Below are 13,337 nucleotides of genomic sequence, written 5' to 3'. Positions count from 1 at the left end.
TGCTTTTTTTCCCCCCAAATCGTGTCCCCTTTAATCCTAGAATCTGCTTGCAAGGAGATCCTGTCCATTGGTGACACTGAGCTTTGAGTTCCACTTTGTGTAATTTTGGCCGATGGCAGGAAAAACGTGTGGGGAGGCCTCAGTGGCAGGCTTGTTACTTTCTCGCCCACGGTGGCCAAGGGGGTATCTCTGTTGTGTTTTTCAAAGTAGCTGTGAGAGCTTTATCTCAGCAAAAGCCTTCCATAAACGTCCTCCAATTTTGTGGTTTCTGTACAGTGTGTGCCCTGGAAAGCCTGTCACTCTGGTTGTGTAAGCATCATGAACTCTGGCAAAGAGCCCCTGGCTTCCGGCAGTGGGGGTGGGTGGGAATTTATTGCCGATGAAGTATCTTGGCAGCCCAGTCATTCTTGAACTTATTTCAGGGTATTTTCTTTCTGTGGGCAGTCTTGTTGATCAGGTTAATGATGTCAGTCCCGTGTGTGTGTGCGCGTGCGCACACGTGCACGTGCGTGCACACATGTGCTTGCATTTCCCACTCCAACTCTAGGCTTTCAAAAAGAAAAGTGCCATTGTTCTCAGTTGTCTTCCTCAGTTGTCCCGGAGCTAGGATTTCCGGGCTTAAAAGTTGAGTGAGAGCCGCCCAGCATCCTACATGAATATCCCAAAGGTGATTGGCTCCGGGCTGAGTGGCGTGAAGGCAGGAAGGCAAGCCCAGCCCCTGACAGTCACTTCTTAGACAGCCCAGCCTGAGTCCCCAGCCAAGTACCTTCCCGTGGAAGGAGCATGTCAGCATCAGGGGATGAGTGGGTGGGACTCTAGGAGCAGGAGAGACTGCCCGCTGGTGTTTTCTTTGGCTGCACGTGCCCATGTGCGACTTGAATGGGAGGCCTTGTGCTTTGATTTCTATTTTTTATGCTTTTCGGTTCGTGAAAGAAGTTCAAGTATAAAAGACACGAATTCTTGCCAAAAAAAAATTCAAATGGAGGGCAAAAAATGTTCTCCCCATGTTATCCTGCTCCTGAGACAGTAGCACCATTATCAGTGTGTACCTTTCTAGACCTTTATTGATACATACATTACAGGCACATTTGTGAACACTTCCATGGGGTAGATTTCTAGAAGAGAAACCTCTGGACCAGAAAGTTTGTTCAGTTTGAATGTGTTTAAATTGCCCCACTGAAAATTATACTTCCACAAACAGAGTATGAAAGTACCCACTTCCCCTGTCATCTCTGCCATTATTGGTGATTACCAATTTGTTATCCTTTTTTTCGGCTAATCTGATGAATTTGATTTACATTTCTCATGTTGCTGATGGTGTTAAGTAGGGACATGACACATTTTGAAATCTGTGTAAGTTTCTGGAGCTGAGGGTTGTAGATCCACTGTGCCATTTGCTGGCTGGGGTCTTCAGGCCAGTAACTTCACCTCTGAGCCAGGACTTCTTTCTTCAGCTCTGAGCCCTGGGTCAGATCTAGTTTTCCTCTTGGCAAGGCAATAAAGTACAAAGGTGATTACATGTATGTGGAAATGCCCTGAATTTCTCATTTGAATCTGACCACAGCCTTGAGAAACAGGCTGAGGGGGTGATAGTTTTCCTTTGTGCATTTAAGGAAACTGAGAAGTAGCAAGATCAGCAGCTTGCTGGGGTTCACACGCCTTGTGGCAGTGGTGGACTGGAATCTGATTGCTGAATCTGATATACACCTCAATACATGCATTGGCAATAAAATGGGAGCTCATTATCCAGTGGATTTCTACGCAAAAGTTAGAAAGAAGGGATAAGATACATATATTTTAGCACAAATAGGTCTCAAAAACACATTACTAATTGAAAAAAGATCTGGTGCTATTTATGTTTGTTAAAAAAAAACCCCACAGAATGCTATTCTGTATTTTCAATGGGTTACTATTAGTATACGTGAAAGCACAGAAAAAGGTGTGTAAGGGTGTGCACCAGACTGACTCTCAGGGGAAAAGGAGGGACTGGGTGTGTGCCTGACGGAAACATGCTTTTACCTGTATTGCTCCTACTTTTGTTTTTAAGTAAAGAGAATGTATTCATGGATTATGTGTTTAATTAAAAATTAGTGATGAATCCATAGCTTTCCCCAAAGAATGGACAAATGAATTAGACACACAAAGCACAGGGGGTGCACAGTGGAGGATCCCTGTGGATTGAGGTTGCTGGGAGAGGCCGGTGCAGAACTGAGGCTCAGCTCTTGTCCTTTCCCCCAGTGGATAGGACTGGATGAGTGGTGTTGAGACTGAATGTGTTCATGAGCATAATCATGAATTACTTCATGCCAGACAGGGTTCAGAGCATCCTTGTGAATGTTATCTCCTTTAGCCCTGGGAGAATTCTGTGACACACATCTCATTGTCATCACCAACAGTTAGCAAAACAGAAGCTTGCCAGAGTAATTTGCCCCAAATGACTTTGGTGTGTGTGTGTGTGTGTGTGTGTGTGTGTGTGTGTGTGTGCATGCGTGAAAATGCCCTGGAGGCAAAGCCCAGGAAGATAGGGATATGTTCTTGCTTCCACCACCTAACACTGAGCCTGGCATGCTCAGCTCTCTGTGTCTGAATGGCTAAGTTGTGGGGGACTGTGCACTGCAGCGGGGCCATCTGCTGGGCCACCACATGTGATGACAGGCCCCGTGGCCTTCTGAGTCCCCTCTGCTGTCTTTAAGTTGGTTTTCTGGGAGGAATCAGCCTTGGGTGCTTCATCCACTAATCTTTCCAGCTGCTGAAGGCTTCTTCCACCTGTGTTCCCCATTTCATTAAATGATACCTCCGTTTGTTCTGCCACGTGTAGAGGCAAAGCCTTGGGTTATGCTTGATTGCATGCTTTTTATCTGATACCCCTGTATCTGGTCCATCAGCAAACTCTATCAGCTTCACCTTCAAAACATGTACAGATTCTGACCCCTTCTCAACATCTCCATCACTAAAGTCTCCCCTGTCCTCCACTTGAACTGGTGCAGTAGTCTCATCTCTGGTCTCCATAGACAACCAGAGGGATCCTGCTAAAACACTGATCTAATCAGGTGTCCTTCTGCTCACAACACTTTGGGGCTCCCTGGGTGAATGTCAAGGTCCTTTCAGTGGCTGGAAGGGCCCTCATGATCTGGTCCTCCTGCCCTCTCTTACTTCACCCCTCAACCATCTCACCTGCCGTGCTCATCTCCTTTATAAGCTTGAACCCATCAAGCCTGGTCCCACCAGAGTCTCTGTCTTGCTTTCCCCTCTGCCCAGAAGGCTCATCCCCCAGATATCTGCCTAGTTTACCCTCATGTCTGTAAAAGTCACCCCATGATGTTATATGTTTATCTGTGCATCCTCTTTCTCCCTCATGTGCGTGGAGGTCTGCTGCAGAAAGGAAAGGGCTGTACTGTCGCCGTCACTGTGGGCCAGAGAGTGCTTGGGGTCAGGATAGGATGGCGGGATGAACAGATGGTAAGCACTTTGAGGTCTCCCCTCCCCACCTCCAAACCAGACTCTATTTTTCTCTCCTATCCGTCAGTGAGAGCCACCTAGAACATCAACCCTCCCCACCCCCCACCCCGCACTGAGTGGCTTTCTGCCCTTTGGCAAATCTCCTTTGCCCATCAGGTTGATGGTAGATAACAGTCAGTGAGCACTTGTGCCAGTTTGAGTGTTTTATCTGTATTAAATCATTTTGTGCTCTTAAAGTTGCCTCCCTTACTGAGGAAACTGAAGCCCAGAGCCATGGGCAGCCCACTTGCCCCAGGTCACACAGCTGAAGTGGCAGAATCCAGGATTTCAACCCAGGAAGCCCGCTGCCCCAATACCCTGTGCTTCCTGCTCTCGTATTTCTGAGCAGCCTGACTTGGTGTTCCGAGGCAGGACAGGCCCTTCCCAGAGTCTCTGCTTGGGGTGGCCTTCCCTTTTCTTTTTCCTGCACGACCAGAGGGCAGCGGGGTCCATCCCTGGCCTTTCTCCGTATAATCACCAACCTAAACACTGCTGGTGCTGAGTCTTCCGGACATCTTCCTTCCAGGGCAGTCGCTTAGACCTGGGGCATGGTCTAGAGTCACTGATGCCAAGGGAAGCTGGGGGCGGGGAAGGGGGCTCTTTCCAGGTGACTGCTAGGGTGGGCTCCCGCCTGTCCTACAGGGTCTGCTCGGCCAGCTCTGGGGCTCCAGACGAGTGTCAGAGTCAAGTTTCAGAGGGTGTCTCAGTGTCATGGACTGACACTCCTGTGCCCTGGACAGCTGGGTGTTTCCTGCAGGCTTCACATTTGGCCATGTTAGGGCAATGCTGAACTGATGTGTGGCCTTGGGTGGTGGGCACTCTACTCTCTTCTAGGAGGGGAGTTGGGATGGCAGTTGTGCTCCATTCTGTTTTGTTTTTCTTTCCCTTCCTGCGTGGAACCTCCTTCCCATCCTGGTGCGGGAGAGGGCTATCACAACGTAGGCCATGGTGACAGCACAACAACACGGCTATTTTTAGTTTCCCTGAGCCTGGTTTATTTTTGTTTCCCTCTTTTGTCTTGGTGGATTTGCTTCTCTCTGCTTCATGAGTATGTGTGTCTGTGCATACACACAAGTGTTGATATTTGCGTATGTGTGCCAAATATGCACACGTGACCAGTGACATGTGAGCATGTGTTGACATGTGCACATGTACGTCAGTGACCGTGTGCTTGCATGCACATGCATACATATGTTGATGTGTATCAACATGTGTTGGCATGGAGCCCAGTGGCCCTGTGTTGGCAAATGTGTGTACACAAGTGTACACACGTGCTGAGTGCCCACAGATGGCCTGACACACATAGACCCATGTGTGTTGGCATATATGCATGCACATGTGGGCTTGCTGTTGACATGTGCCTATGGGTATCATTACACACATGGACACATGCATATGTGTACTGTTGTGTCCACGTGTAATGGTATGTGTGTACCCACGTGTAGTGATGTGCCCCCCCACCACCTGGCCTTCCTATAGCCTGGCATCAGGGTGTGCTCAGCCCACCTGCCTCATAGCATTCCATGAAACGTTCCTCATACTTTCCTGGAATGACTAATGCCTGCTGTGCTTCTGAGTGACTAAGTGTGATTAGCTAGAATTTGCTTAGTCTCCACTACCTGGAATCATCTCGCTGTGGCCTCAAACTTCTAGCAGGTGAGTCGGAAGCCAGTCACTGTGGAGGACTTGCTCAAGGAAGTGTCCCTGGGGCATCTTTTGGTCCCTTTGGAGATCTGGCACAGGTGCTTCTGCCTGTTTGTGACTGTGGGTCCTGTTTGTGGTCACTAGTGCCCAGAGGGTGATGCCATGTCCTTGGTGAGCAGCAGAGAGGGCCCTGGGGTCATAAGCCACCTGCAAGGCTGCTTTCAACCACAAGGCTGACACAGACAGACTTTGCTGGCTCACAGTCTTGGAACTAGAGAACTTGGTTAAGGAGGGTTCTGCCTTCTCCCTTTTGCTCCCTGAAGATACGCCCCATAAACGCATATATTGTGTAGGGAATTCAAGTGTAGGGCTTAGCCAAAACAAAACAAAACAAAACAAGAAGTCCTTTTATGTACCTCATTTCCCTTCCCCTGGTTCAAACCTGACCTTGGCCTCCCCGGCCCTGGGATGGGTTGGGCCAGAGCTGAGATGCAAAGAGAAACAAAACAACACAAAAAGTTCATTCTAGGTTTGGGAGCCTGACAGGAGCTGGCGATTTATAGGTTGATGGGAGTGATTTTGATTCTAATTTGAAGCTGCTCAGTTGGTTTGGAACCTCCCTGAACACAAAGGCCTGGGACCCTTGTGGCCCAAGCCATGGCTGCCTTCATTTTCTTGGCTCCTTCTCCCTTCCTTCCTTCCCTAATTGCCTTGTGCTGGGGAGGGGAAGGAACAGGAGTGGCCTGACCCTTGCTTGCTTCCTGGCATTTTGGGTAAAGTTCCTTCCACCTCTTCTGGAAGCTTCTAGAAGGGCTCTTGAGACACTTTACATGTCATTCTCTTGGTTTTCCTGTTACATCACTGGCTGGCCTCCCTTGGGCCCATGTGCCAGTGCCTCCTTGTCTCCCTGACCCCTCGCTGCTGGTGTGGCGCGGGGCCTGGGCTTCAGACATCCTTTCTGGGCTCACGCATTCCCTGGGTGAGTCACCCAGCCTCATCTTTGTCACGGCCACTGATACCTGGCCAGGTTGATACCTCAGCTTGGGTGGTTAGAGGCAACTCACTGGTCTTCCTCACCCTGCCAAAACCCCACTCCTCCAGCCAGAGTTCCATCTCAGTCCATGGCTCTTCCATCTTCTAGATGTTCTGGCCAAAAGCCTTGGGAGTCAGCCTTGACTCTCCTTTCTCACTTCCATGGAACCATCAGGAAGTTTTATGGCTTTACCATCAAAATATAGCTAGAATCCAACCCCTGCTCACTATACCTATGGCCACCACCCTGGCCCAGGGCACCGTTAGCCAATACTCTGTACACCAAACCCTCCTTACCCTTCTGTGTTTTCTGTAGCCCTACCGCCCACGAGATACCACGCAGTTTACCTATGCATCATGTTTATTGTTTATTGTCTTTCTCCCCTTGAGAATGTGGGGGCCATGAGGGCAGGGACCTTGGTTTTGTTTGCTGCTGTGTTCCATGCACCTGGAATGATGCCTAGCACGTAATCGTAGGTTCTCAAATATTTATTGAATGGATGTTTAGAAGACTGGGGTGATTTCACAGGAAGGTTGTTGACTAGTGGCAGATTGTGGTCCTGTGCAGGGACATGGGGTGTGTTTCCCTCCCCTTGTGGGCCCCACTCCAGGCTGAGCCACCCCTGTTGTTTGCTGGCTGAAGGAGTTTTCTCACTGGGCTGCCTGCTCTTGCCTTTTTGTGCCACGCTGCTGTCAATTCTCCCCTCTGCAACCAGAATGCTCCTTAAAAAATGCAAGTTGCCTCATTTCACCACCTGATTAAAACCTTGCATGTGGTGTGAAATTCTTCTGCCCCCTCAGCCTGTAAGTCCCTTCTTTATGGGCCCCTGACTGCTTCAATTCTCAGAGTTCTCAGACTGCTTCTGCCTCCAGGCCCTTTCTTTTCCTCCAATATACCATGTTTGTCCTGTCCCAGGGCCTTTGCACAGGCTCTTCCTTCTCCCTGGAATGCTTTCCCCCTGCTCTTAAGCTTGGTTCCTCTTTTATGTTTTCAGCTCAAATGTGACCTCTTGAAGAGGATACCCCCTGACCACCAATCCCCCTGATGAACCCCACCCCCACTGTCTACCCCATCTGTGTTATAACCACCCCATGTTATCCTCTTACAAGCTTTCATCATTCTTTGAAATGATATTTAGTACACAGTTTACTTGCTTGAGGTTCCATACGCAGGGAGGGCATCCCAGTGGAGAGCTTCAAATCGTGGACTCAGGACCCAGACTCCTTGGGTTGCAGTACTGCCTCTTCCACCTTTCTGTGGGACCGTGGGTGAGTTACATAATCGTGCTGAGCCTCAGTTTCCCCAGGCCCACTCCATGGGGCTTAGTGAGGGTCAAAGGTGTGATATGTGTTAGGTGTGTGGTGTGGTGCCTGGCACAGGGAGTGAGCACCCGGGACTTGGTCTCTGCAACGCGTTCATGGATTCAGGGCCTGAGTCTTAGCAAGCCCCACCTGGAGTCCAGTGACTTCTGATTGCAGTGATTAGGTGTGTCTCTTGGCTGAATGTTGGTATCTTCTGATTGACCCCTTCTCTGTCTCAACATGAAGGTGGAGTGACTGGGAGGAAGGGACACAGGTTTGCAAAGGTGTCATCAGGGCTGTCTGTGGGTGGTGGGTGAAGAAACCGGTTTGACTGAGGGGCCCCGGGAGGTGTGGAGCATGGTCTGGGGCCACCTCCCTCTGCCTCCCACAGGGCAGGGATCCTTACCCTGGCCTATGGCCCCAGCCAGGGGTGTGGATTGGGGGTGGGTTGGTGCTCCCTCACCTGTCACCTGCTGCACTTGAGCCTAAGTTCAGCACTAAAGGGGACTCTTTCAGATCTCATTCTCTTGTCTTACCAGCAGAAACTGGGACACTGTTGGTGGGAGGCCCAGATCCATTGTGCTGGTGATTTTACTCTGCACAGGATTGTAGAGGTGTAGCCCACCTGCATCCCAATCATGCTAAATCATTCACCTGCTCTCAGTAAACCATGAAACAGCTTGCTTAGTGCTAGCCTGGATAGTGCAGAGAGTGGGGAGGGAGTCCATTATGGCCCTGCTGTTCCTCCTGTGGGTCCCATAATGGTGCATCCAGCAGGCTGAACGCAGTCCTAGAGTTAGATCCATTTTTTGTATGTATGCTTCTATATCACTCTCTAGCAGCTTTATCTGGAGCTCAGAAAACAATGACCATCTGCACTGTATGTAGGAGAGACTGGCTGCTTTGGACTTCCCCAGAGGTCTCCAAAGGGAACCCAGTGGAGGGACCTTTAAGGATAATCAGAGAATTTTCCCACTGGCTGGGAAAAGTTGGGGTGTGAATGCTCATTGGTTCTGATTGGCTGGGCTTGAATCACGTATGTGTCACATATTTATCCCTGAGTCAGTCACTGTGGCTGGAGAAATGGAGTGCTCTGGTTGGTCAGGCTTGGAGCATACCCATCCTTGGAGCTGGGGAGGGAGGTCCTTTTTCCCCATATCACAGGGGCTGAGGTGGGGGGGATGGTGCCCTAAAGGAAAAGGTTGGGGGCTTGTTAGTAGAAGGAAGAAGGGATGACAGGGAGCAATAATGGTTGATGGGCCCATTGCCCTAAAATAGCTTTCCTACTTCATCTTCTCATTGCCTCTCGGTGATGCTTGCTATTAGAGCATTAGAGATTATCTTTGGCTTTATCCAAGACCTCTTGTTTTTATCAGGGAAGATTTCATTAACTCTCATATGGTTAGATCTGAACTTGGGTTTTACTTAGTTCCATGTTCTGTTTTTCCTCTAGGAAGCCAAAGCCCAGAGGGAGCAGGGATTTACATAAGGCCGCAGAGCAAACTAGCCGTGAGTGCTGGCAGGGCAGACTGTTCCAGGCAAGCAGGGGAAGTGAGATGTGGGGGGCAGGCCAGATGGGCTGGGGTAGCAGGGTTTAGACGACGCCAAGCAGTTAGTAACAAGGAGCAAGTTATTAGCTAGTGTCCTGCAGGTCGAAAGTCCCCGGTCTGCACCTCTTCCAGCCCACGTCCTGGTGGCAGAATTATGAGGAGGTATTTTTTATAAACTGGGAGAGATATCAGGGCGTGTGTGTGCCAAAGTTCAGGCTTTGTCTGCTCCAGGTGGGAGGCTTCTGGTGTATGTGCTGGAGGGGACAGGGGCGGGGCAGATCCAAGCCTGATAGAGATGTGTCCAGCAACAAATGCAGAGGAGTTCATCTAGAATTGTTGTAGGCAGCAACTGTGTTCTACAGTGTCACCTAACACACCTGTCAGCCAACAGTCCCTGGACGAATGGCTGCCAGCATGCTGGCTCTCGCCCCAAACCCTGGGGCACACCCTTCTTTACCTGCAACACTGCAGAGGTGTGTTGGGGAGGGACCCCAATGGACAGCTAGGCCCCTAGGGCTTCTGGGAGCACCACTGTGTACACTGAGAGAGCGCCTTGGGTGCCCACGTGGGCACCTTCCACTTGGGTCAGAGGCATGGGACAGGGTGGAGTGAGGGGAGCTGGAAGGTGGTGCCCAATGAGGTGGCCCAGCATGTCACCATTCAGGTCAGGCACATGTTCTCAGGCCTCTCTCCAGCCCTTGGGCAGGGTTTTGGCATCCAGGAGCTTAGGTGGACTAAGAGTATGGACTTTGGAACCAGACAGCCCAGGTTAAAATCTTCACTCTGCCACTGCCTGGCTGTATGCTTTTGGGCAAGTGACTTAACCTCTCTGTGCCTTCTTTGCCCCTCTGTAAAATGAAATTAATATAAGTATCTCCTGCATAGAGCTCTTAGAAAGGTGGATGAGTTGGCATATGTAAAGCTCTTAGAATAACAGCTTGGCAGGTATCACATATTTGCTGTTGACACCTTACAGATGCATAGATAAAATGGTCAGTCTGACATCGTTTTACCAAAAATGAGACCATATGTGCCTACTTTGCTGCATCTGGTGTTTCTCACTCCATCATCTCTTTTCTAATTCCCTGCACACCTGGGTAGCTCTAACTGGTTATCTAGAAGATTCCACAGTGTGGATGTACCAGCTATTCCCATGAGGGAGCTTTCAGACTTCAAATAATCTGTAGATTTGTTTTTTATATGTTGTTTTCCCACCTGAGGCGGTAGTTTGAAAAGTTTTACTTTGGAAAAATCACAAGAGCAGGCAGCGAACTCCTGTAAGCCCTCTTCCTGGTTCTGCTGATGGTTTACAGTTGGTTTGGAAAGGGTCCAGGCCAGTTTAGGCAGAATGTCCCTTGATTTGGATTTGTCTATTGGTTTCCCTATGACTGCACGTTTTCTTCTGACAGATTCCTGCACAAAGCCTCCTTGTGTGAATCAGTGGGAGGAGAGCTCTCCTGGCTGAGCTGGGGTGGTGGTCTGGACTCCTCCCTCTCCACCACTCTGCCCCCCCAGCTTGGCAGCACCTCCCACCCATGGTGGGCTGGGAACCTAGGGCAAGTCTGAACCCCCCTTCAACTGGAAGAAGACAGGAATATCTTTTGGCCTCTCCTCCTAGCCATTCCTCCACCTGATTCCTGATTTCCCTAGCTCTGATTATTTGCACTCACACCGAGGCAGGCAGATCCTTCTAGCAGCCTTTGGCCAGCCTGTATTCTTCCCTTCAGACCTTCCCATCTCTGGATTAACCCCAGAGCCACGGAAACATGATGGTCCATGGACTGGGTCGGATGCTCACCTCATCCTCTGGGCTGGAAAAGCCCCCCAGGGTCTGTCGGGTGAAATGGGATGCTGGAGTGGCTGATGGGGACTTCTCCATGCCCACCTGCCCTCGGCTGCCCTTCTGAGCCCTGCAGAAATTCTTGTGCTGATCACCCTGGCCCCATCTGGCGTCTTGGCCGGCGGTGGAGGTCATGCTGGCTTTACTCGGCTGAGAGCTGACTACAGCCGGAATCCCTTGGCAGCTTTGAAAGACTCTAGTCGTCGGGACTTCCTTCAGCTGCCTGTTCCCAGGCTCCCCGGATTCCACTGCTGCAGCCTACTGCCTTCCCTTTCCAACTCACAGTCTTTAATATCTTCTTATTGTAAAATATGCACTTCAGGGCAAGTGCCTAAGAATGTGCAGTTAAATAAATAACTAAAAAGAGCACCTGTATGGCCTCCCCCAGATAAAAGAGCAGAACCTCATGTGCCCTATAGAAGCCCCTGTGGAGGAAACGCTGCTCATCTCCAGCTTGCTTCACTTTTTTTTTTTTTTTGAGAGGGCATCTCTCATATTTATTGATCAAATGGTTGTTAACAACAATAAAATTCTGTATAGGGGACTCAATGCGCAATCATTAATCAACCCCAAGCCAAATTCTAAACAGTCTCCAATCTTCTGAAGCATAACGAACAAGTTCTTACATGGTGAATAAGTTCTTACATGGTGAACAGTGCAAGGGCAGTCATCACAGAAACTTTCGGTTTTCATCACTCATTATGAACTATAAACAATCAGGTCAAATATGAATATTCGTTTGATTTTTATGCTTGATTTATATGTGAATCCCACATTTCTCCATTATTATTATTATTATTTTTAATAAAATGCTGAAGTGGTAGGTAGATGCAAGACAAAGGTAGAAAACATAGTTTAGTGCTGTAAGAGGGCAAATGTAGATGATCAGGTGTGTGCCTGTAGACTATGTGTTAATCCAAGCTAGACAAGGGCAACAAAACATCCACGGATGCAGAAGATTTCTCTCAAAACAGGGGGGGTGAGGTTCTAACTTCCTTCACTTTTTATTGTGTTATCCCGTCTGTGTGCCTAAAAACTGAGTTTCGTGTCATTTGATTCTGAACTTTACTTGAATGGAATCATACCATTATGGTCTGAATGTCTGATTCCCCTCCAGATTCATGTGTTGAAAACCTTAATGCCCAAGGTGATGGAATTAGGAGGTGGGGCCTTTGAGAGGTGATTAGTGTGGAGGCTCATGATGGGATCAGTGCCCCTATGAAGTGTGGGTCTCTGCAGAGACCCCCACAGAGCTCCCTCTCCCCTTCTGCCACATGAGGACACAGAGAGAAGGCTGCGATCCAGAAGAGGGCCCCTATGAAGTGTGGGTCTCTGCAGAGACCCCCACAGAGCTCCCTCTCCCCTTCTGCCACATGAGGACACAGAGAGAAGGCTGCGATCCAGAAGAGGGCCCTCACGCTCCCATGCTGGCACCCTGATCTCTGACTCCCAGCCTCTAGACTGTGACTGCGCCATCTGTGGCATCTTGTTATGACAGCCCAGCCTGGACAGACTGAGACACAACATGGTACTGTGATTGGTGTGCCAGTCTAACAGTACCTAAAAGCGTGGTAGCTATTTTGGGACTGGGTGATGGGCAGTTTTAGGGTGTGCGCTAGAGAGAGTCCACCTTGCCGTGAATGGCCCGTTAATAGCAATTCTGGAAGGCTCAGGAGAAGAGGAGAGGCGGGGAGAGAAGGCCCACGTGATTGTGAGCAGAACTTTGGGGGAAATGTGGACATGAAAGCCACTTGGATGCAGTACTAGGTGGAAAGGAGGAACTGGCTGGCACCTGGAGGAAGGGCCTTGTGATCCCTGATATTAAGTGGCTGCAAACCTGGCTGCATTTTGCTCATGTCCTGGAGTTTTGGGGAAGGTAGAATGTGGGTGGTGAAATTGGACATATGGTGGAGGAAATCTCCAGGCGGTCTGGCTTCTCCAAATGATTATAATAAAGTACAAAAAGAGAGAAATGACTTCAAGACAGAATTGCTAATCAGAAAGGAAGCAGAACTTAAAAATCTGGAAGTGTCTCAGCCTATCCATACTGGAGAATATGAGAAAGCCAGTTCAGAAGAGATGCAGACAGGTGGCCAGAGACCTTTGGTAAGGAGTTTGGTGTGGGCCGAACAGGACTTCATTAGCCACCCCAGCAGGAAAACAGCCAGCGTGAACTGAAGGGCAGGAGGAGGGAATGAGGGGAGGTGGTTGGCATTCTTAGATTTTCCAGGATGGAACCATAGAGCCACTGGCTGTACTTGTGCTGTTCTTCAAGACATGGAATGACCCCAGAGGTGATCCAGAGAACATCAGGGCTGCCTCCTCAACAGAGGGGGTCATCACCCAGTTTCAGCAGGCCAGATGGTCATGGCCCAAAGTTGTGGGCTACCCCAGGCAGAGTGGCTGCCAGGTAGGGCTGCTGCATGCAGAGATCCCTTTGGGGCAGTGCCCAGCAGAGCCACGGGGAGGCC

General features: G+C 49.7%; 1 protein-coding gene across 4 annotated transcripts in view; it reads left to right on the top strand.

Moving 5' to 3' along the window:
* The window catches only part of SCARB1 (scavenger receptor class B member 1), a 64,263-nt gene that overhangs the window by 1,521 nt on the left and 49,405 nt on the right, over positions 1-13,337 (top strand). The window lies entirely within an intron of this gene.

This window comes from Manis javanica, chromosome 15 (assembly GCF_040802235.1).
Source record: "Manis javanica isolate MJ-LG chromosome 15, MJ_LKY, whole genome shotgun sequence".
Taxonomy (NCBI): domain Eukaryota; kingdom Metazoa; phylum Chordata; class Mammalia; order Pholidota; family Manidae; genus Manis; species Manis javanica.
The sequence above is the reverse complement of the archived record's forward strand: the minus strand, read 5'-3'. Positions and strand labels throughout refer to the sequence as shown.